The 21967-nt window shown below is 45.0% G+C and overlaps 1 pseudogene; it reads right to left on the bottom strand.

The window, feature by feature from the left end:
• LOC130374938 (low density lipoprotein receptor adapter protein 1-B-like) overlaps positions 1-19777 on the bottom strand; it is a 26169-nt pseudogene extending 6392 nt beyond the window's left edge.
• Positions 19778-21967: the final 2190 nt, after the last annotated feature.

The following is a 21967-nucleotide window of genomic DNA, read 5'->3' as shown; positions in this document are numbered from 1 at the left end:
CAGGCTCCAGCAGAGTTTGATCATTCGAGTTATACAGCGAGAGAACAAAGAGGCGCCCTCACTGATCTACCAAGATGTGTTTGCTCCCACTATTCTTACAAGTAACAGCAGAGCACTTTTTTTTTTTTCTCACAGTGGCCCAGATTGAACCAGAGTTGACAGAGCGCTACAGTGACTAACTGACTGACTCACTGACTGACTGAGTGACTGACTACTGTTGACAGGGTTATTATTTCATGGAACACCATATCTTGGGTCATTAGGAGGATACCTACCACAGCGTTCCATTCACAATGACCGCCCTGACAGCTCTGTATATCATGTATATGTCACGAGAGGTAACCAATGTCACACACAACTATATGTCATTATTAAGACATATTGACTCCTAAACTCTTACTCATCATTGCTTAGCAGGGCATGTCTTCACATTTCCAAGAAACTATTAAGATTGTCTGTAATATAGAAGGAATTGGCAATAAGGGTGAACAAAACTATGAATTTCAATAATTTGTTTTAAAACAGATATTTTGAGGTGAAAATAAATTGTCCCACATGCGCTAACCCCCCCATCTCCTCCATAGTGACCCGTTTCGTGTAAGTCGCTTCTGGTTAAAACTTGCTTCTAAATATATGGCTTATTACAAACTGCATCGTCTAAACAGCCAATATGTAGTGTTAGTCAGTGTCTCCTGTACATGGAGATGTCCACTATGGGGTCGGTGGTCCCTGTGTCTCACCTGTATAAGGAGACGTCCTTTATGAGGCCTGTGGACTCACCTGTATATGGAGACCTCCTCTGTGAGGTCTGTGGTCTCACCTGTATATGGAGACGTCCTCTATGAGGCCTGTGGACTCACCTGTATATGGAGACCTCCTCTATGAGGCCTGTGGACTCACCTGTATATGGAGACCTCCTCTATGAGGCCTGTGGACTCACCTGTATATGGAGACCTCCTCTATGAGGCCTGTGGACTCACCTGTATATGGAGACCTCCTCTATGAGGCCTGTGGACTCACCTGTATATGGAGACCTCCTCTATGAGGTCTGTGGTCTCACCTGTATATGGAGACCTCCTCTATGAGGTCTGTGGTCTCACCTGTATATGGAGACGTCCTCTATGAGGTCTGTGGTCTCACCTGTATATGGAGACGTCCTCTATGAGGTCTGTGGTCTCACCTGTATATGGAGACGTCCTCTATGAGGTCTGTGGTGTCCGTGTCGGTGAGGACGATGCCTTTGAGAGACCGTCAGCGTCACTTTACGAAACTTCTTGGCACTCGCTCTCGCCTGTGGATGATGAAAATACATGTAAAAACACATACACACACAGAAACTGATGTGCAGAGTTTTTTTTGCTTCGCACGTCACACAGACACACACACACACACACGCACACCCCTTTCATGAAATGAAATGTGTCAATTGATTCAGGCCGAAAAGGGCAGCCTGTCAACTCAAGTCAAGCCAGAGATGACATTACTTTGAAGAGGCGGGGGGGAAAAATTATTTTAATCACGGATTTCATTCGGGCCAAAAAAATAAATAATTAACTGCAAAATGCTGCAAAAATGTGTCTGGGGAAGGGGGTGCGCCGGGGTTGTGCTGTTGAAGGAAAAAGGAGAGCAGGTATGCGTAGCCCCTTCCCGGCGTCCCCACCCCTTCTGAAGGCGTCTTGTGCAGTAAAACTGGCAGCAGGTGAATGTGCTGAGCTCGTGCTATGAGATAGCAGGTCCCTGGGGGGTTGGAGGGGGAACAATGGCACTTGACTTTCAGTCCCCCCCCCCCAACCCCCCAAACTGATTAGCCCCACTCGATGAAACCCCCCCTCACCCTCCTCGCCGCCCCCCCTCCCCCATTTCGTTTCCGTTCTGCTGACGCTCTCCTCTGTCCAATCAATTGATTCCTTAGAAGGCATCGAAGCGACACAGCGAGACGTTAGTTACGTTTGGACTTGGAAGTGGTGTAACAAAATCACAAAAAACACTAATCCTTACCTCGCGTGCGTGTGTTAGGGATTTGTGTTTTGTTTTTTTCTGGCAGTTTTTTTTCTATGGTTTTACGTACTTATTTTCCGGCAGTTTTTTCATAAATAGTTTTGCTCCAGTTTTGTTTTTTCTTCTTCGATTTTCGTTGCTGCAGGGTTTTTCGTTTTATTGCAGAGGGATCGACAGGAGGTTTGACGGATGAGAGAGTGACATAAAAAGGTGGCAGGGGAGAGAGATGAGGGGGGAGGAGGACTTTCCAAGGACAAGAGAAACGGTGCCATGTCTTACTGGTGGAGCCTGAATGCCTTGGGGAGTGGAGTAGGGATGGAGCAGCAATATTCTGCCGTGCTCCCAACACACAAGCAGGGACTGACAATACAGCAAAATGAGCATGTGGAGGACTGAAGTGAGATTTCTTTTTCATAAAAATATATAACATTATCTGCGTAAAACGGCAGCAATCGCAGGGCATAAAGAACAAGCCTGTGTGTATGTGTGTGTGCGTGTGCGCGTGTGTTTTTCTGAGAGCGCAGGGGTATAGAAACGTGTAAGCGCACGTTGCTTCTTACAAAGCACCCAAGCAATTGCAACTTTACAAGCTCTTTTGTATTTCTATCCGTAGGGGAGTTCGAACAATACTTTAACGTAGCAACATGAGCCATTCCGTCCATGAGAGTCATCTCTCTATAAGACGCAAGGAGGTATTTATGCCTGTTAACCTTGGACATCCTAATAGGCTTATAGTTGTGATTGTTACAGAATGGGACATGATAAATACAAAGATAAATCTTCCAAACGGCAGATGTAAATGCTTGAGGTTAAACTAATTGAACCTCAAGCTATTCACGAGACAAAACTGATTTGGGTCGCAATTAAAAAGCAAATAAAAGGGAAAATGAAATGAGATATTTCAGGAAACCCCTAGCAAATTAAAGAACGGATAACGTAATAAAAGCAAATATAATCAGACCGCACCAATGCGCTGTCATGGACCGGCGAGGAAAAAGGTGGCGCTTGGGGGGGTTCTGCTCTTGGGATCGGTCCTAGTGCACGTGTACCATCGACGCACTCATAGTGGCGCTTTCACACTCTCTAGCCCTCCAACGGATGGGTGAACAACAGCATTATCTGTTATCTCAAATGGCCACACGGCGGTAAGTAATGGAATGAGGAGAAACACCTCACGGTCCATATACAGAGCCCTAAAGACACCTGGAACTAATCTGCCAGGCCGGAGGTGTGCTCAAACGCTCTGTTGCTTTCACTGAGCAGTGCGGACTTGAGGCGCACTCTTGACTCTACTTCGGTGCAGTAGAGCTGCAGCAGGTAGGCCGTGGGACTCCGTCTACCGACATACATAGCGTTCTGCCATTTAGGTCGACCTGTTTTGTTGTCTTCTAATCTTAATCCTTTTTTCGGTGTATATGTTGCTGTCATTTGTTCGTACATGTCATGTACTTTTTGTGATTTGTGCTGCAGCTGATCTCTCTGGACAGGAGGTGGCCACAACCTCAATGAGACTTATTGAATAAAGGTGAAAAATGATAATAAAAATAACTTGTTTAATAAAGACTACGGCATGACTATGGGGTTTCACTTCATTCTAAAAATAGTACAGAATAAAACGCAAAGATTACTTTTCTGTGACACTTTTTAGAACCACGTCAGTAAGGAGCAGGGTAGAGTGAGGCATCTGGCCCTCGGATGATGGGGGACTGCTGACAGGGGGGGCGGCTCACCGTGGCAACGATCCTGCGTATGGCGGTGGCGGCCATGTCCTCCCCTTGGGCTGGCCCACCAGGGTCATGCCCAGGTACTTGACGTTGAACACCATACCCTCCAGCAGGGTCTCCTTGGTATCGGTCCAGTTCTCCGGCAGCTCTGACAGAGACAGACACAGAGAAGAGAAGGAGGAGAAGAGAAGGGAAAGAGAGTGAGACACCGAGAGACACAGAGAAGAGAGGGAGGTGAAGAGAAAATGAAGAGAAAGAGAAAGAAAGAGACAGAGATATAGAAGAGAAGAGAAGGAGAACAGAAGAGAAGGGAAAGAGAGAGAAAGAAAGAGACAAAGACATAGAAGAGAAGAGAAGGAGGAGAACAGAAGAGAAGGGAAAGAGAGAAAGAAAGAGACAAAGATATAGAAGAGAAGAGAGGAGAGAGAGGAGGAGAAGAGAAGGGATAGAGACAGACACAGAGGGGAGAGAAGGCGAAGGAAAAGAGACAGAGATAGAGGCAGAGAGAGACAGAGTCAGAAGTGTTCTTTATTTTTTGGTTTAAAGAGCACATTGAGACCACTGAAATATATTTGAGCAGTCATGATGTGTTCTTGGTTGCCAGATTTTGTTCGAATTGTCTTAAATGCCTGTTTGCCCCAGTGAGATATGAACCCAAGTACTTTAAAAATGCCTGATGGAACATGATAGAATATGCATTTGCTTTGGCTCATTGACTTCTACACAACCATCACCCACCAGGCTTTATGCACAAGCAGAGCTTTTGCAGGCTAAGGTACCGGTGGCTTCCAGCTCAACCCACACTGTGATTATCCAGCGCTGCAGTGCCACACATGATGCTGCAGGTTTCATCCATCGCCCCCCGCCCCCACAGGTACCAACTTACTCATGCGCTTGCTGCCTACGGGCATGTCTAACGGAGTTGGGAGGGGAGGGGGGGTGGATGGGTAAAAGATCTGCCGATGTGGAAACCTTCCAAACATCCCTCCCCATGCGACAAAGAAGCCCGGCAGGGGAGGAATGCGCTGCACCTGTAGCCGAGGTCATGCCACCGTATGCATCCGTGCATACGTGTGTTTAATGTGACTGCAACACGCCAAATGTTGTCGTTTTTGTTGCCAAAGCAACAAGCATCTTGTTGGCGCACTTTGTCATGAATGCAGGCGGGACAGCGATTCAGAAAAACATTCAGACATAGAATGTGTGAGAGAGACAGAGAGAGAGGAGAGAATGGGGAGGAAAAGGAGGGATGGGTAAAGGTGAGAGGAAGAGAGTGGACGTGCAAAGAGTGAGAGGAAGAGAGAGACGTGGCAAAGAGTGAGAGGAAGAGAGAGACGTGCAAAGAGTGAGGAGAGGAAGAGGAGTGAAGATAAAGAGTGAGAAGGAAGAGAGAGAGGTGTAAAGAGTGAGAGGAAGAGAGAGACGTGCAAAGAGTTAGAGAGGAAGAGAGATGAGTAAAGAGTGAGAGGAGGAAGAGAGAGAGGTGTAAAGAGTGAGCGAGGAGGAGAGAGAGATGTGGTAAAGAGTGAGGGAGGAAGAGAGAGAGATGAGGGTTGTCCAACATTCTGTTGCAGTGTTCTGGCAGCAGCAGGTTCTCTGCCCGGGCCGAGCATCTGTCGCTGGAGGAGGGGGGGGGGGGGGGGAGGACGACGGAGAAACCACCACCATAACTGCAACCCCCCCCCCCCCCCCCCCCGCTTCTACGACTAAATTATTCACTCTGAAACAACAAACTGATGCTAACAGGCGGCTTCCGAGGCTTGCCTCTGGTGGGGTTCAGCAGGAAACGCCCACCCCTCTGAAGGACACTCAGAGAGAGGCGGAGCTCCGTTTGGACTCTGAGCGGGCCGGGGACTCGGAAGTCCTCCACGTTGGGCGGTGGAGAATGATTCTGAAGAGTTTTGAACAATCGACTTTATATCATTTCTGATAGCTCTAGTGACACATAGTCGAATTGTACCATTTTTCTTTTTATTCATTTTGCAAGGCAACTGAAAGTGTTTTATTTTTGGATACCGGTCATTAATGAGCAGATAGGCATCGAGGCATCTTGCTCTAGGGCGCCTACAGGGAGAGTGCGGACACAGGGGTCTGAACCCAGAACGGTTGGCTGGGAGTTAAACGTCAAACACCCTAAGCCGCCCGTTGGCCTGTCCTGAACTACATTTTGAGAAATGTAATTCCGTTTCTGTGCAGTACTCATCCTCGGGGTAGAAAACAGCTTGATACAGAGCTTTGTCCCGCTCAAAGGGAGATAATCCTGGCACTCTGAGCATGAAATGACGCCTTCCGGCTGTAAGGTGCACCTTCCGCAGCCCATACAGACAGACTCCTTCTCATAACACGGTCTCAGGCTCTGCCTTTATACCTTTATGAAGTGGGCCAGGATAGTGCCGTGTCCATGGGGTTTGCTTCCCAGCCAAGAGATTGTGGGTTCAGTCCCAAATGCCTGTAAGACCTACCTTCTGGCCTTCTAGAGCAGAGTAGCCCAACATCCTACCTAGCAGGACATGCCTTGTTTGAATTCACTGGAAGTTGCATTGGAAATATAAATCAGTTAAATAAAAGAAAATACCAAAATGTAATTAACAAGACCATGCCATTCTCTGGGTCAAAAGTCTCCCTCTGTTCTTCCTCCACAAAAGGATTCGGCCCAAAACAGTTAAAACGACTGCTGGGGTCGGTATCACATCTGTGCCTGGTGACGCCTCACATTAATATCACATTATTATTTAGAAGGAGGCCTTTTGTTGATGCTCCAGGCTTTCTATAGCACCCAGACCCCACCCCCCACCCTGCATTTCCTCCAGGAAATAAGGGTCAAAATATGAAATATTTAATAAATCCCCATCTCTGCGTTAACACTGGGCTACAAAGGGTAGCGTGGCAGATACAAGCGCCGGCGACGAGCGGAGCGCGACTAATAGGATTTTTTGGCTGTTGAAGCGCAAAACACCAGCCTGGAAATATGGGTGACCTCACAGTTTTTTTTCTTTCACCCACTCGCACTGATACACACTGAGCCCCTACTACTACTGTGATAGATTATCCTTTCTTTGAAGGACACGCAGTGTGTGTGTGTGTGTGTGTGTGTGTGTGTGTGTGTGTGTGTGTGTGTGTGTGTGTGTGTGTGTGTGTGTGTGTGTGGTGTGTGTGTGTGGTGTGTGTGTGTGTGTGGTGTGTGTGTGTCCGAAAGGAAAGTGGGTCTTCATGTATGGTTCACCTTAGAAGCCTGGGTTCAAGGCAGCTCTCTCTTTTTGTGTCATTCTGTCTTGTGTTATTCAGCAGCCTAATGGTCTCCATTTCAGCACTCACACACTCCACTACCCCATACATTTCCTGCTCCATTACTAATATCCAACATGTATTCAGACATGCATGTCTTTCACTGGGTTTTCAATTATTATGGTGGTTCAGAAAAAGGAAAGCATGACTAACTTTTGACTCAAGACTTCTGCGTGAACCCCCCCGTTTTCTTTTTCATTGACATGAACCAGTTTGTGACAGGTGGAATTGATGTCGAGCAGCGACTCTTTCACACCCCGTTCCTCGGAGAAGTATTCTGCACAGCAAGCACTTAAACGAAAACCACGTTTTAAGTTCTGGTTGTTCGGCATCCACAGAATAGACTTGTATCAAATCAAAGCACTGGGGCCCTTTGATGCTTTCAATTAACAATGAGGCGTTGAGCGGGGTTGGACTACACCGCCGTTTAAGAGATGGGGGGGGCTCGTTAAATGACTCAATCATCAACGAATAAAAAACACAATGCCCCGCTCCGATTCGTTCCGAGCGCGGCGCACACACAACGTCGACTCGTGAAAAATGAAAAACACAATGAACTCCTAAGCACGCATTTGGCGACCATGCACTCACATACACAGACACACCCACAGCGACCCACCCACACCATTACTATTAATCTCAGAGGGTTGCCAGACAAGCAATTTGCCCTTGCAGCACCCAGCGCATCATTCCCTGCTCCCCCCTCTTGTTATGCCTCCCGCTGGACCTAATTAGGCCAGAGATTCAACGGGGTTTTACACACACACCACACACACACACACACACACACCACACACACACACACACACACACACACACACACACACACACACACACACACCACACACACACACACACACACACACACACACAGCCTTTTAAAAACAGAACATCCATTTCAAAAGGAGAGAGTCAAACCAATTGCCTCCATCCGTTCTGCCGCCGTCTTCCCGCACACGGGTTCCGATCCGACGTGTAATCACCTTATCGTGCTTTTATTCATATCCGAAGAGCTGGAACAATGTAGGACACACACCCTGAGATGGGAAATAGGCCACATATGCAAGAGAAGGAGGAAGGTGCAAGGGGACTGTGTGTGTGTGTGTGTGGTGTGTGTGTGTGTGGTGTGTGTGTGTGTGTGTGTGTGTGTGTGTTCCAGATAATGCCTGAAGGCAAAAAGAAAGTGAGGCCAAGTTGCCATCCTGCTGTCTGACAGACAGTATATCTTCTCTACTATAGGGCTTGTACATCAGAATGCATTATGGATGCAGTATTGGTGATAACGCCATATTGAGGACTCAAAAAAGGTGTACTGCTGTCAGACCTTTACATACACACACACACACACACACACGCACGCACGCACGCACACACACCCACACACACACACACACACACACACACACACACACACACACACACACACACACACACACACACACACACACACACACACACACACACACACACACACACACACACACACACACACACATCTTAAAGTCCTCAACAAACCCAAGAAGCAACAACAGCCCAACCTGCGGTAAGCCATGCAGAGGGCTCCTCCCGTCTCCCGAGACGTATCACGTGGTACAACCCTTCCCCTGCCCCAGCTCTTTCAAACACCCGATCGAAGTGACTGCAGCCGTACACCGCTGCATGCTTCTCTCCAGCACAATGAAAACAACAACAACAACAACAAAGGCGACAAGATAGCGGCCCGGCATTATCGAGCCAGCTGATGTCGCTAGGCAACCACGGCAATTATACCCAAAAACAAGCATCCCAATTAAATGTCTTCTTGTGCCGCGGTGCACTTAGGCTGAGCTCGGGCGGCAATGACAACAAACATTTCAAAATGCCAACAAGCATGGCAATCACGTCAAGATTGCTAGACATCTGCATATTTTAAACAACACAGATAAAAGATTTGTTATCATTTTTACATAATTTCCATGTTTAAGGACAGTGGCATGGAGGATGGCAGGCATGTCTATTTATTCTGTGAAATTTGATCTACTGATTTCACCATGCTGAAACAAAAACACTCTTGTTGGTCCGTTACACTGAGCTACACTTTGGTGTTTCACACTGCACACTTGTGCTACAGTCTGTGGTATTAACGTGTGTAAATGTGCGTACACACACACACACACACACACACACACACACACACACACACACACACACACACACACACACACACACACACACACACACACACACACACACACACACACACACACACACACACACACACCTGACCTGTTAAAGGTCAGTTTAATGTCAGTGTTCAGCATCCAGAAAATAGAAATTACAACACCAGTAATATTGTATAGGGGGATGCACGTTAAGCATTCAAATTCATGTTCCAAAAATGCTAGTCTCTTTAGGAATGAATAGATACATTAGCAAGCCAATGAATACAGCTAAATAAAGAACACAAATAAAAAAAAGATTCCAAAAATATTTTGTGTACTGTGCATGCATACACAGATGTCAAAACTGCTTTCGGAATTTTAATGAAGAAGTCAGTGCACATATACTCTGGAACTTTTGACAGGAGCCTTACTAATAACCTCTATAAATACATCTTACTCACCAAGACTTCAAGTGCTGTCACATTAATGGGAAAATAAAACCTCCTGCCCTGATATATGATGCAACTTATCACCAGGTATATGCCAGGGTGAGCTCAAAAGACCTCCTCAGGCAATCAACAGACGCTGTGCGGGTGGGGGGCTGGGGGGTGGGGGGGTGGGGGGGGGGGGGGGCTGCGTCGGGAATATAAAGAGGCAGCGAATGTGTTTCTTTGAGTGACAGTTTTGACAGCGCCCTTCTGCTTCTGACACGTCGCACACGTTGTGATGCACCACACTCACGCCTGGCGGAGAGCACTTCAGACAAATACCTCAAAGTATGTCAACAAGTGACTTTGCCCTAATTGACAGGCGAGTTGAATTCCCTGCCGCGCGTTTCAGCACTTGAAGGGGTAGAGTGTGGGTGTGCATGCCTTGAAGATGTCAAGTGTAAAAACACACGGTAATGAAAATAACACCCCATAGAATACAAACCAGTCGCCGTTGTTACAATAACAATGAAAAGAAAAGGACTGTTGTAATGTAGACACATCTTCTGGGATACTTAACAGAACATGAAAGCGGCTCCAGTATCGCATTATGTGTTAATTTGCCCCATGGCTTGAGTCATTATGCTAATCATGGGCCGTGACATACCCTCTTTGAGTCTCTCCCACCGGCGAGCACACACACTCATTAGAGCCGTGGTTCCCAACCTCCGGTTCTGGCCCCACCCCGGGCCGCGTGTTATGCATATGGGGTTCACGGGAGATTGAGGACCTATGATACACTTTTGGCAAAAAAGTAATGGCAGGGTTTGAAAGGTCTCAAGTGACGGTCCTGCGTATAAGAAGAGACTGCCTAATGGTTCAACAGACAGTGCTGTATATACGCGCACGGACTGGCTAATTCCATGAAATGTCATCATACAGCCTAATGATTCGTAGCCATGAGGGGAACTAATACTCATCTCTTGCACGAGGAAAGCATTCACATCACTGCAAGCAGTACATTATTATCTCTATTCACAACAGCATGATAGTGGACCATAAAAAAAGAGTGCCGTCATGATCGACTACAGAAGTCTACTTTTCTCTCGACTAATGAGCTAAACGCACAGGAGAGGCGATGGGTGTTTTTCGCATTTCCCACAATGTAAAAACAAACTGATCCATTAAGATAACATGAAACCTGTCCGGGGCATCTGTTATTCCATACGTGTTGTATTATTTAGTAGGTTTGCCTTGTGCTTCCCTAATAGCAATGCCTTAATTACTGTCTGAGTTCTTCGAGGAAGATCGAGGTTGATCTGGCAATCCAATTAATAGTTAATGAGTAATAATATAACTGGGATTCAGTTCAGCATACACTTTATAATATATATTTGATGGGTTTGGGTTAGTTCTGTATGATAAATCTGGGGAAGATTTTAGTCTCTCCAGCTGGGGAGAATAGGCATTTGGCATTTGATTAACTCACCTTGGATCACGCCTTTTTTTTTATCCCCAATGCCACCGACCTGCTTGCTTCCTTCAGCAAGATGTCTCAGCCTCTCACCTGCTCCTTAATTGCCCTCATTTACTGCCAAGTTGCCTCAGATCTGTCCCTCCTTTCTGCTTTGTATGCACACTCTGTGGGACTGTACACAAAACAAGTGCAGCATATGCTCAGTGCAATACTTTCCCCCATGATACTCCTGAATATTATGTGACACAATATTGTATAACAAAGAACAGTGCAGGCAACAACAGCGCTCTCCGACTGTGGAGAATAAAGCATTGCTGGTGGCTGTTTGCTCATAAAGCACACGGCGCACGGCAGAAAGATGGTTTTCATTAGCAATTCAAACATTTGGTGTTTGTTTTTGTACTCGCCCTCATTTCCGCTGATAAGATCAATGGCTCCTGGGACCTTCTTTCATCTCAGCCCTCTTTGTCGGCGATGTACACGCTTTTCTCATTTCATTAGGCACGCCATTCATGAAATAATTAGCGAGCTTAACCTTGGTGCAGTCGTAAGCGCGAAAAGAGGGTTAGCATCACCAATGGGATAAGCGCCTTCTTTTATTGTTAATTAATTATTAATATTACATATTATTAAAAATATACTTTTTATTATCATATATAGAAATATATATTATATTATTCTAAAGGAGCTGGCATAACAACACTTTGTTTTGACAGTTGGAGATCTAACAGACAACATAAGCTTCTAAATCCATTACCATGCATCGCAGTATGGAGCAGCTAACCTCTCCCTATGACAACCGGCTGATCTGATCTAAGAGAGTGTGTGTGTGTGTCTGTGGGTCAGTAGAGGCTACCCGCGGGAATATCCTTCCTTATGCGATGAAACCAAGGATGTTTGTGGATGAAACAGTCCACACCACTCACTCGACCCTAGTGATTGATTGGCTAATGTTTGGATGGAGGGAGATACAGCCTGCGGCGACACACAGCGTCTGACGGCCTCGTTCTGGGATGACTCAAGCGTTCACTTTTTGTTTACACTTATAAAGGTGTTGTTGCGTCACCGCAGTGCATGCTGGGTAGTTGTGCCTTGAATAGGTAAACGGGTGTACATAAACATAGCGATCCATCACATTCAGAAGGAAAGCCGGAAAACAAATATACACAACAAGATAACAACATACAGGAACAAATCATTCAGCCACCGAGACAATTAAACTACATCAACCGATTTAAATAAAACTATTAATCTATGACAGGAGGAGGGGGAGTGCGGTGGGAGGTTTTGATTAACCTACCTTGTCAGAGTTGCTCTTCCGTTGGCCGAAAGCTTATTCATATGGTTTTACAAATCAATTAGTGTTGTTTACGGGAAACGCTTATGAAAGAAAAGGGTGTTGTGATCTTTACTGAAGTCTCTGCTCAGCGGAGGGTTGGTAGGACAGGAGGGGGAGAGAGTATATATAATGAGAGAGGAGGAAGGTGTTTAGTGGGTTGGGAAGTGTTCAAGGTCAACGATTGGGAAGTGAAGGTCAACGATTTTACAATTGAGCGATGAACATCTTTAACTTTAGATACACGTCATCGAGGAGGAGTAGGTAGGGTAGCCAGTGCATCTTGCTCAACGATGGCTCTAGGTAAGGCTGCGGACATTGGGGATCAAACCCAGTACCTGTGGGCGGGTGGGGGTCGAACACTCTAGCCGAGACACGACATCCTTCCCCATTTGATACATGAGGGGATGAATGCATGGATGTGGGCTTCAGCGGCAGAAAAGGAGAGTGTGGGAGGATAAAAACAGAGGCATGGATACTGCATAGTACCTATACCCATAGGACAGGGAGAGAATACGTGTCACTGTGTTTAAATCGCATCATATTTTATGCGTCTTTGGCCTCGAAGCAAGGCTCACATCAGATGTGTCATATGTGGTGGAGGAAGTGTTTGTATTTGTTGAGGTGTTTTTCTTCCTAGGAGGACAGTAAATATATTTAGCAGTCCCCCCGATGGTGGAGGAAAAGGTCCTGCTGACACACACACACACACACACACACACACACACAGGGACATCTGCTGTTCTTCCTCTGACGATCTTGCGGCATCTCTCTGTGTCGCTCTTATTGCCCCTTTTCACACAAACACACACACACACTAAAAGTAACAGAAAATACCTCTTCCAAAACAGTGTTATATCAGAGGCTCATGATATACCTTTTCACAGCTGCCCCACAAGCATCACGACACACTACTGCATGCAACAACAGCTGGAGAGAAAGGTGTGTGTGTGTGTGTGTGTGTGTGTGTGTGTGTGTGTGTGTGTGTGTGTGTGTGTGTGTGTGTGTGTGTGTGTGTGTGTGTGTGTGTGTGTGTGTGTGTGTGTGTGTGTGTGTGTGTGTGTGTGTGTGTGTGCAATGCGATGCAACGAATATGTCTCTCGACAAAACTCCCTATGTTGCAAATTTCACTGCAGGTCTGAGAAACGACCTGCTCTGAGAAAAAAAAGAAAAAGAAGTAAAAAACACATGCGAGGGAGAAGGTACACGATTTATAAACGTAAAGGGCCAGAACACAAAGGAGCGGTGTTTAAAGAGTAGTGTACAAAGAAGAAAGAGAGAGGGTATGACAAGTAGAGACCATCAACAGAGGGTGGAGGAAAGGGGTGTGGTGGGGGTGGTGTACAAACAATAAAAATCAATAATCACAACTATTAGAGGGCCACTCATCGATCTTCACATCAATACCCCCGACAGATATCCAGCACCTCTCTTCCAGTCCTCTCTTAGATAAGGCTCCCTTCCAAAAGGTTCTGGGTCAAAACCATGACTACCTGCTAGAAGCCCTTGAGCAAGAGGATTAACCTCTACTGACTTATTGACAACGTATCTGAAAAAAGAGGAAGTCGATTTGGATTAGGGTGTATGCAGAAAAAAATAAATTTAAAAAGGGGTAAAACGTTGAGATGCAACCCAACATCAGCCTCAATTCATTCTGCGGGCATGGAACTCTCCAAAAGCCTCACGAAAGTAAATCAATCCATACGTGAACAAATTGGTTCTGTTCAACATCAAAGTGACGTGCTCCAGTTATAATAACATGAGCAGTTTGGTTGATCAATATTCTGTTATGCAGTCGCACACAAACAAAAGTGTTCCAGGTGAACCCTGGCTAATAGGTGCGAACATGTTACGGAGAAAATAGAGATATTATCGACCATAGAAAAATCTATGTGTGGTAGAAATTAAATGGTTGTTTCTTGTTTGAGAATCCATTTGCTCTCAAGGTTGAAACAGAATCAATGTACAGGTTGACCATGAAGTCGGTTTTCCGTGTTCAGAAATGGTTTTCAAGCATTTTCAAAAAGTAGGTCTATTCCAGCAAGAAAATCCCAAATGATAATATAAACACAATTTTTTAAGTTAGAATGCTTTTTTCCTTTTGACATTTTGTCATTTACCAGATACTGTCATACAAAATGACTGACAATGACTACAGATAATGGAAGATAAGTAGCATCCACACAGAGTGAGTCCCCAGCTGAGTGCTGCCTCGGGTACAGATATGATGTGACACAGAGTGTGATGGGGCAAACGTTGAAGGGGTAACGCGTTTCTAAAAAAATAATAGCATCCCTTTTGGCCAACAATATGTGAACATTAGGCCTGAAATTTGCTACAGAAACCATCACTTGGATAGCAAACGGCATTCAACAATCCCGAAAATGGTTGTATAACGCAAGATAGAATTGTGCAGTGAGGTTGAAATGCACCGAAGTACAGAAATCCTGTAGTGGGGGGGAAGCGAGAGGAAACACTGAAATTAACGAGTATGGAGCGGAGAACAGAGAATGAGCAGAGCTGTCACAGGAGCACGTCTCCCTTTGACACTAGGCCGACCTAAGTAGTATCTTCAGGGAGCAGGAAGGGAGTGAAAGCAGGGCTGCAGGAGCTTTGTTCTTTCTTTCCGCAGCAAATGAGTAATACAAATTTTATATTCCGGCAAATAAATGCAACTCAGGCCACTCAATTGTGGTTTCTGATGAACGTTTTGTTGAAACAGTCAAATAACACGGTTATAAAGTACGAATTTATGCAGTTGCTAATGGAACAGTTGCTAGTGGAGTTGAATAGTACATATATTCACCAATTCTGTATATGCGTGGCTGGCAACATTATTGAGTAGCCAGCCATGCAGACGGGCACACACACACACACACACACACACACACACACACACACACACACACACACACACACACACACACACACACACACACACACACACACACACACACACACACACACACACACACACTATTGCAACAAAATTGTTTATTCACATACCAATATGAATGTCAATGTTGGCGAAGCCTACCTTTGAATTTGAGACAGAGGATGTTTTAGCATTAAGCAAAACTGCTTGCCCAGCTGACCCCTAAATAGGCCTACTTCGTGCATTCGCATGCCAACGTGTGCTAATAGAAGTCCAATGGGCAAGTGAATTGGCTAATTGGGTACATGCTAACATGAACCATTGACCTCCGCACTCGCTCCTTTACCATTGGAGACTTTTAGCTGAGTCGGCAGAAGACAGAAGGATAATAGCAAGCACTAAGCACAATAACAAGGGATGCCTTGAAATCCCAATCCCCACTTCTACTGAGCTTCGATGTCACACCACGCGACGATCCCTTCTGCTATTCACACACTTTAAATACCCAGCACTCTCTGGACAGTGAAGTGACATCCTGTTCACAATACCTCAGAATCAGCTCTTTCCAAACTACCATCCTACCCACGCGCACTCAGGCTGTCGAGAATCGGGACGGTATTTAAATGCTGCAACGCTAGGCAAAAAGAAGGGATAACATAATGACTAGCCCGTAAGAAAACCAGACGGCCAAGCGATGAGCCCAATTCATCGCTTACGAAAAAGAACAGAAATACTACAATTTAGCAAAGTCATTTAGCAGACACTTTTATCCAAAGCATCTTCAAGGTCTTTAAGGAGGAGCAGGAAGGGCAGGGGGATAAGGGCATTTTGCTCAAGGACAATGAGGCTGAGGCCCAGTACCCTTTGAGCTGGGAGTCAAACAACGCTGACAACCCCATTACCCTTCCCCTACACCATGCATACCCTACATTATACTATGCTTTCTTTCCATTGCATTCCATTCTCTTCGCCCCCCACCTCCATTACATTCCTCAGCCTTTACCTTTCCTCCTCCTCCTCCTCCATGTGTTCCACTGTATTTATTACTGGAGGATATTGTTCCTGCTCCCCCATCCAAACCTCATTCTGAGGGGGAGTGTGAGCAACGGCTTCGGGGGGCTTCATTTCGGTAGTTGGAGGGACGATAATTGGCCTCACCAACTGCCACTGCGGCGTCCGTACGTCACTCCGTTTGTGTGCTTCCTGCGCTCCCAGGGAAGGGTTTGATAGCTGCACTGGGGCGTACGCTGCTCCCACTCACAGTTCAATCTACCGGCGTATCGTTATCGCTGTGCTCTGCACTACCGGTGTCCTTAGTGTCCTTGAAGGGTTATATGATGCTATATATATATATTTATATCCCAATAGGATAGGATATAAATAGGAAAGAAATAAAAGATATGTTCAACAGACCAAGTTAAGAATATGAATAATATTGTACTTACTTCAGCATACTTGCTGTAAATAATATAATGTATACGTGCAACGACAAAGACAAGCCACAGTTCTGAGAGCACATTGAGGCTTCATTGCTTGCATTAAATGTGTATTAATAATGTATTACGAGTACTAGAGTGAGGTTAATGTTAATCAAGTAAAAAATAAAGTTGGTCTTAAAGTGGAATGCAAAGTCCTCTTAAACAGCATGAGTAGACATTAACAGCGCTAAAGTTTCAACGTTTTTTTTCAGCCGGGCCTCAAACCATTTTCCAGCTGAATAACTCCACACAGCACCCCCATGCCACCCCACATGTGTGCAGTTGTCCTCAGCACCCAGGGCACATGCCCCTCTCCCTCTCTCCCTCTCTCCCTCTCTCCCTTCATGACCTCAGCCTCAGAAAGTATGCTACTGAGAAAGAAGCCCCATTTGGTTTATTTATGTATCCCATCTCCAACCCAACCCTTTATCTATTCCTGTTTGATTAAAACTGATGTGTTTTGTGAACAGCAGTGGCGGTCTGTGGATGTTGGCCGTCAGGGTTTGAATGAAGGGGCATTGAAAGGATCCAGGGGTTATTGAACAGATGTTGACCTAATTGGTGAGGGAGGAGGAATCGGAGCATCCAAATTTGTGGCTGCATATATTTTCCTCAAATTCAGCCAGTACCCACACCGTCCAGAATGCTAATTAGACTTCATGCAAAACAGCCCCCACACCGCACCAGCCACAATCAGACCTGATGTGTCAGAAAGTCTGGCAGGCCAGGAAGTCATGCGACGTGGAAAGCCTCTTCTGCATTCTGCCGCTCTGAAGCCACTGCTCCACATGTTTGGCATGGAGATGTGCTCTTGATCCACTATGACCGCCTGCTAAGCAGCTTCTCCACATCAGCTGTCACTTCCAGATCGACTCATGTGAGGCGCGTGTGCTTCATTGGAGTGAGCGTGCGTGTGTGTGTCTCACAGTTGTGAACGGTTTCTGTCATTAGTCATCACCTCCCGGCTTTGGAAGGGGGATAACTACGCAACACTGTCTTGTCTCTGTTGTCCTCGCTGTCTTCAAACAAACCAGAAACCTTTTCTTCTAGAAGCAATAACAACCACGGATGAACCACCACAGGGCTGCTCCTTCCTAACAATGACAATGCAGCTCAGTCTTTACTTTGACAGCAAATGAAAACCGACTTGGAATTACAAAGATATAGATTGTGGATGTTGCAATGAGGGGAAACGGTTGTATGCTTATGGTGTTCATCTTTACTAATGGTGATGGTGTTAGCTACGGTAGCCTGGAGTTGGCTAAAGTATTATTTAGTATGGTAAGGGGTTTAACTCCAGCCCGTCTTACAGCATACCCAATGCTTATGCTATATAATAATGCCTATTACTGCATTAAATAATGTATGAAATAAAGTGTTACCATGTTCTCCTTTCTGCGTGAAAATTGATCAGGCAAATGATACGCCATAATCAAAAACCTGTGAACCAAACACCAATCATCAACGCGTAGTATCTAAATATGAATAAATATGTCTCAATACAGCCAGGCTTCATTAAAAACCCTTATCCCAAAGAAAACAGATCTAAATCCCAGCATTCAATTCCTATTTGACTTAAATCATTCATTCATGGAGTGTATTCCCTGGCGAATGTCAAGTCTTTTGGCACATGTTATCAATTGTGAGATTTCACACGTCGCAGTGGGAACGACGAGTGACAGTGAGCTTCCCAAATCAATAAGCCAGGACTTGACACGCATGTCTGTGAATTGATACTCAGTCATTATGTGTCTACTTGTAAATTGCCACCATGTATTTAAAAACAAAAATGAAATCTTAGAGCACGCGCGCGCGCGCACACACACACACACACACACACACACACACACACACACACACACACACACACACACACACACACACACACACACACACACACACACACACACACACACACACACACACACACACTTATTTCCATGCATGGATGTGAGCATACATAGCCAAGGGACCTCATTGTGTTTATAGGGAATCATAAAGACATCACCCTAGTATGCACAAGACAGATCGTATACTGCCATGCAAACCTCCACAATAACATAACTTTCTGACCTCTGGAAGAGATAATCGAAAAAAATATACAACAAACATATATTTTGCCAACTGTTCCAATTACATATTCTCTCACAGACTAGTACAAGAGCTGCGTGCAATAATTTATGTACGGCGATATTATTTTTTGTGAAATAATGAACTATAAATGTTTGTCTGGGGGAAAAGAAATATCTGGAGTTATTCAGTCATTGTTTTGACTTATTTAGGTTTTATACAGTCTGCTTTAGGAGGATGTAGAGAAATGGGGTAATATTGAATTAACTTTCTCATTTTGGCAGTCCACACAAAAGCAGCTTAATAAAAAAATAAAAAAGGTTACACTGTCAATCAACATGTGTGAAGATTATGTAGGCTACATAATGAAAAAAAACGCTTTTTAATTAACTGCAGCTCAATGCCCCAGTTGTAAACACTTATAGGGCAAGCTGGTGCCATGGATTGTCAGCCTTCTCAATTGAGGGAGAGCTTCGTTGCATGCCACACATTAACTATTTGACTAAACAAACCAAGCATCTGAATCACAAGGTGAAGGTATACACTTACTTTCGTGCTTTGAAGTTCCCCATGTATGTCGCGGGACTCCTGGACTCTTTATGATTGCTCTCCCCGCTGATTTCAGAGCATCCATACTGAGGTGTGTGCTTCGGCAGGTGGGTACCACTTTCCTTGCCTTGGACACAGACAGACTAAATAAGTGGATTGGGCTAAACTACGTCGTCGGGTGAAGCACACACACACACACACCCACACACACACACACACACACACAGATTTCGGAACGTTAAAAGAAAGAACAAGTGTCCTTACTTTGGGCAATCAGTGTCCCTCCCTCCGGAATATCGTGCGGGCAAACACAACGAACATCGCACGCTTCTACTTTTGCAGCACCACACTGACTGCCCATCTACAGAGGGCGTGTCATCCTAAAATAGACCCGCCCTCTTCAATGGCGTACACGCCCCCACCCGTGGTGACCACACCGTTTTCTATTGTGGCTCAAGGGTCGAATATTTTGTCATTTAACGTAACTTTGGCAATTAACTACTAAACTAATGAACTGCTAAATACAGTTCAAGAAGATGAGGCTCATTTTAAGAAAAAGGGCCCCATTTTATCATTTGTATTGAAGTAATAATGTTAAATTAGGCCTAGATAAGCCAGACAAATTTGTTTTTAATGTGATTGTTTGCTCTGTATACTGTAGGAAATAATCATTGTTGAAGATAACGCTATTTAATAATTATTATTAAGGTTTGGCAGAATTCATTGTTAATACATTGTCAGGACATTGGAAAATTAATAGAACAGGAAAAATTACCTGTATACTTGCGCCCCCTGCTGTTTAAATAAGTCACTACTTGCGCGGCGCCTTAATGGAATCTCATGAAAGAAGGTAGCAGAGAAAATAGTATACTATACAGTATAACTAAATCAAGGACACATTGACGTCTTCCATCATGAATCCATACACACATTGACACATAGAAAAGAAAAATGCAACAGGAGAATTCTGTCATTCACGTGACACATAACACATGGCAATCATCCTTCATGGTGAAATCTTTATTTCAGCACATCTCTGTCTGTTGAGATCATTTCACACACAGGAAGCTTAACAAATCATGTGTTTTCCCATGATTCCACTAGCAGGGGGTTATACAGAATAGCCTGGAATGGCATGCTGCTGTAGTAGTAGTATTAGAAGTACTAGTTCGGTGCTCCGTGAGTATTTAAGAGGTTTTTTCTTTAGATTTTTGCACTTTTAGGTACTGCTAGCAGGGTTAGCCTACTACTTGTGTCTGCTTTATGTTTCTGTTTGTGCGTGTGTCTGTGTGTCTTTGTGTACGTGTGCTGCATATATGGGTTAACCTGGATACACAGCAAGTAAATCATGCAGCTGTTTTGTTTGAACAAAAGTTTGCAGCTCTTGCTGCATCTAACTTCAGTAATATACTGCAATGGGTTTTGCGCTTTTTGACCCACAGGAAAAAGGAGAAAGCAAATCCTGTCTCCCAGAATTAAAAAAAGAAAGAAAACAAAATGGACACTGCTGTGGGTCTCTTTCCGGGAACACTGGAAATAGATTCATAGCGCCATAGTCAAAACTCTGTCCTTCTCCCCGTGTGTGGAAGACGTTGGACCTGGATAAGAGACCCGATCGTGATGTTTCATGAACACAAAAGCCATCATGTCCCCTCCTACCAACAGTCACCATCAGACAATGATACAGAACTCTCTGTAAATAATGCTTATGGAGCCATAACTGTCTGTGAGTGTATGGCATGGCTGAATGTTTGATATATATGTATATATAAATATGCTAAAGGGACGCTAGGATACGCACTCATTGTTATCTCCCAACAATACTGCGAGAACTGGCAGTTCACCCTTTCTAACTGTTTGACCTTTCACTGACCTTGGGCGCGTACCAGTGGATTCTCATAGGTCTTATTATGGGATGCATTCAGATCAAAACCAAACAATACATCGGTTTATATGTCCTCATGTGATTTGAAACGTGTTGTCGTGATGAGTTTAATGAACATTCCCGTCATGCTTTCGGTCGACTCACTTCCCATTTGGCCTGTTTTTAATCAATTCAGTAGGGTTGGGATGGCAACAGGGATGAGGATGACATAGCGCGAGGAGCAGAGATTAAATGGATTAGTATTATGGGATGCCGGGTAAGGTAGTACCTTTTTAAAAGAGCGCACATTAGGAAATAAATCGACAACAGGCGTATACCCACTGCACTAGTCTGCTTACATGCTTTCAGGGATATCTTTTTAATGTCATGTTCCACGTTCTTCCTGCAGAGGTGCGGCAGACGCCCATGAAGTCACTGCCCAGTTCTCCCCTCTGTCCAATTACACACACACACACGCACACACACACACACACACACACGCACACACACACACACACACGCGCACGCACACACACGAACACACGCTCGTAAACACATGCAAATACACGCTCACATGGACACGCTCGCAGACTCACACACGCACCCACATGCACCCACACACACACACACACACTCACACACACACACACACACACACACACACACACACACACACACACACACACACACACACACACGCAGACAAAAACACACACGCATGCTCATAAACACATGGAGACTC

The sequence above is a fragment of the Gadus chalcogrammus genome, chromosome 21, assembly GCF_026213295.1.
Source record: "Gadus chalcogrammus isolate NIFS_2021 chromosome 21, NIFS_Gcha_1.0, whole genome shotgun sequence".
In the NCBI taxonomy this organism is placed as follows: Eukaryota; Metazoa; Chordata; class Actinopteri; order Gadiformes; family Gadidae; genus Gadus; species Gadus chalcogrammus.
The sequence above is the reverse complement of the archived record's forward strand: the minus strand, read 5'-3'. Positions and strand labels throughout refer to the sequence as shown.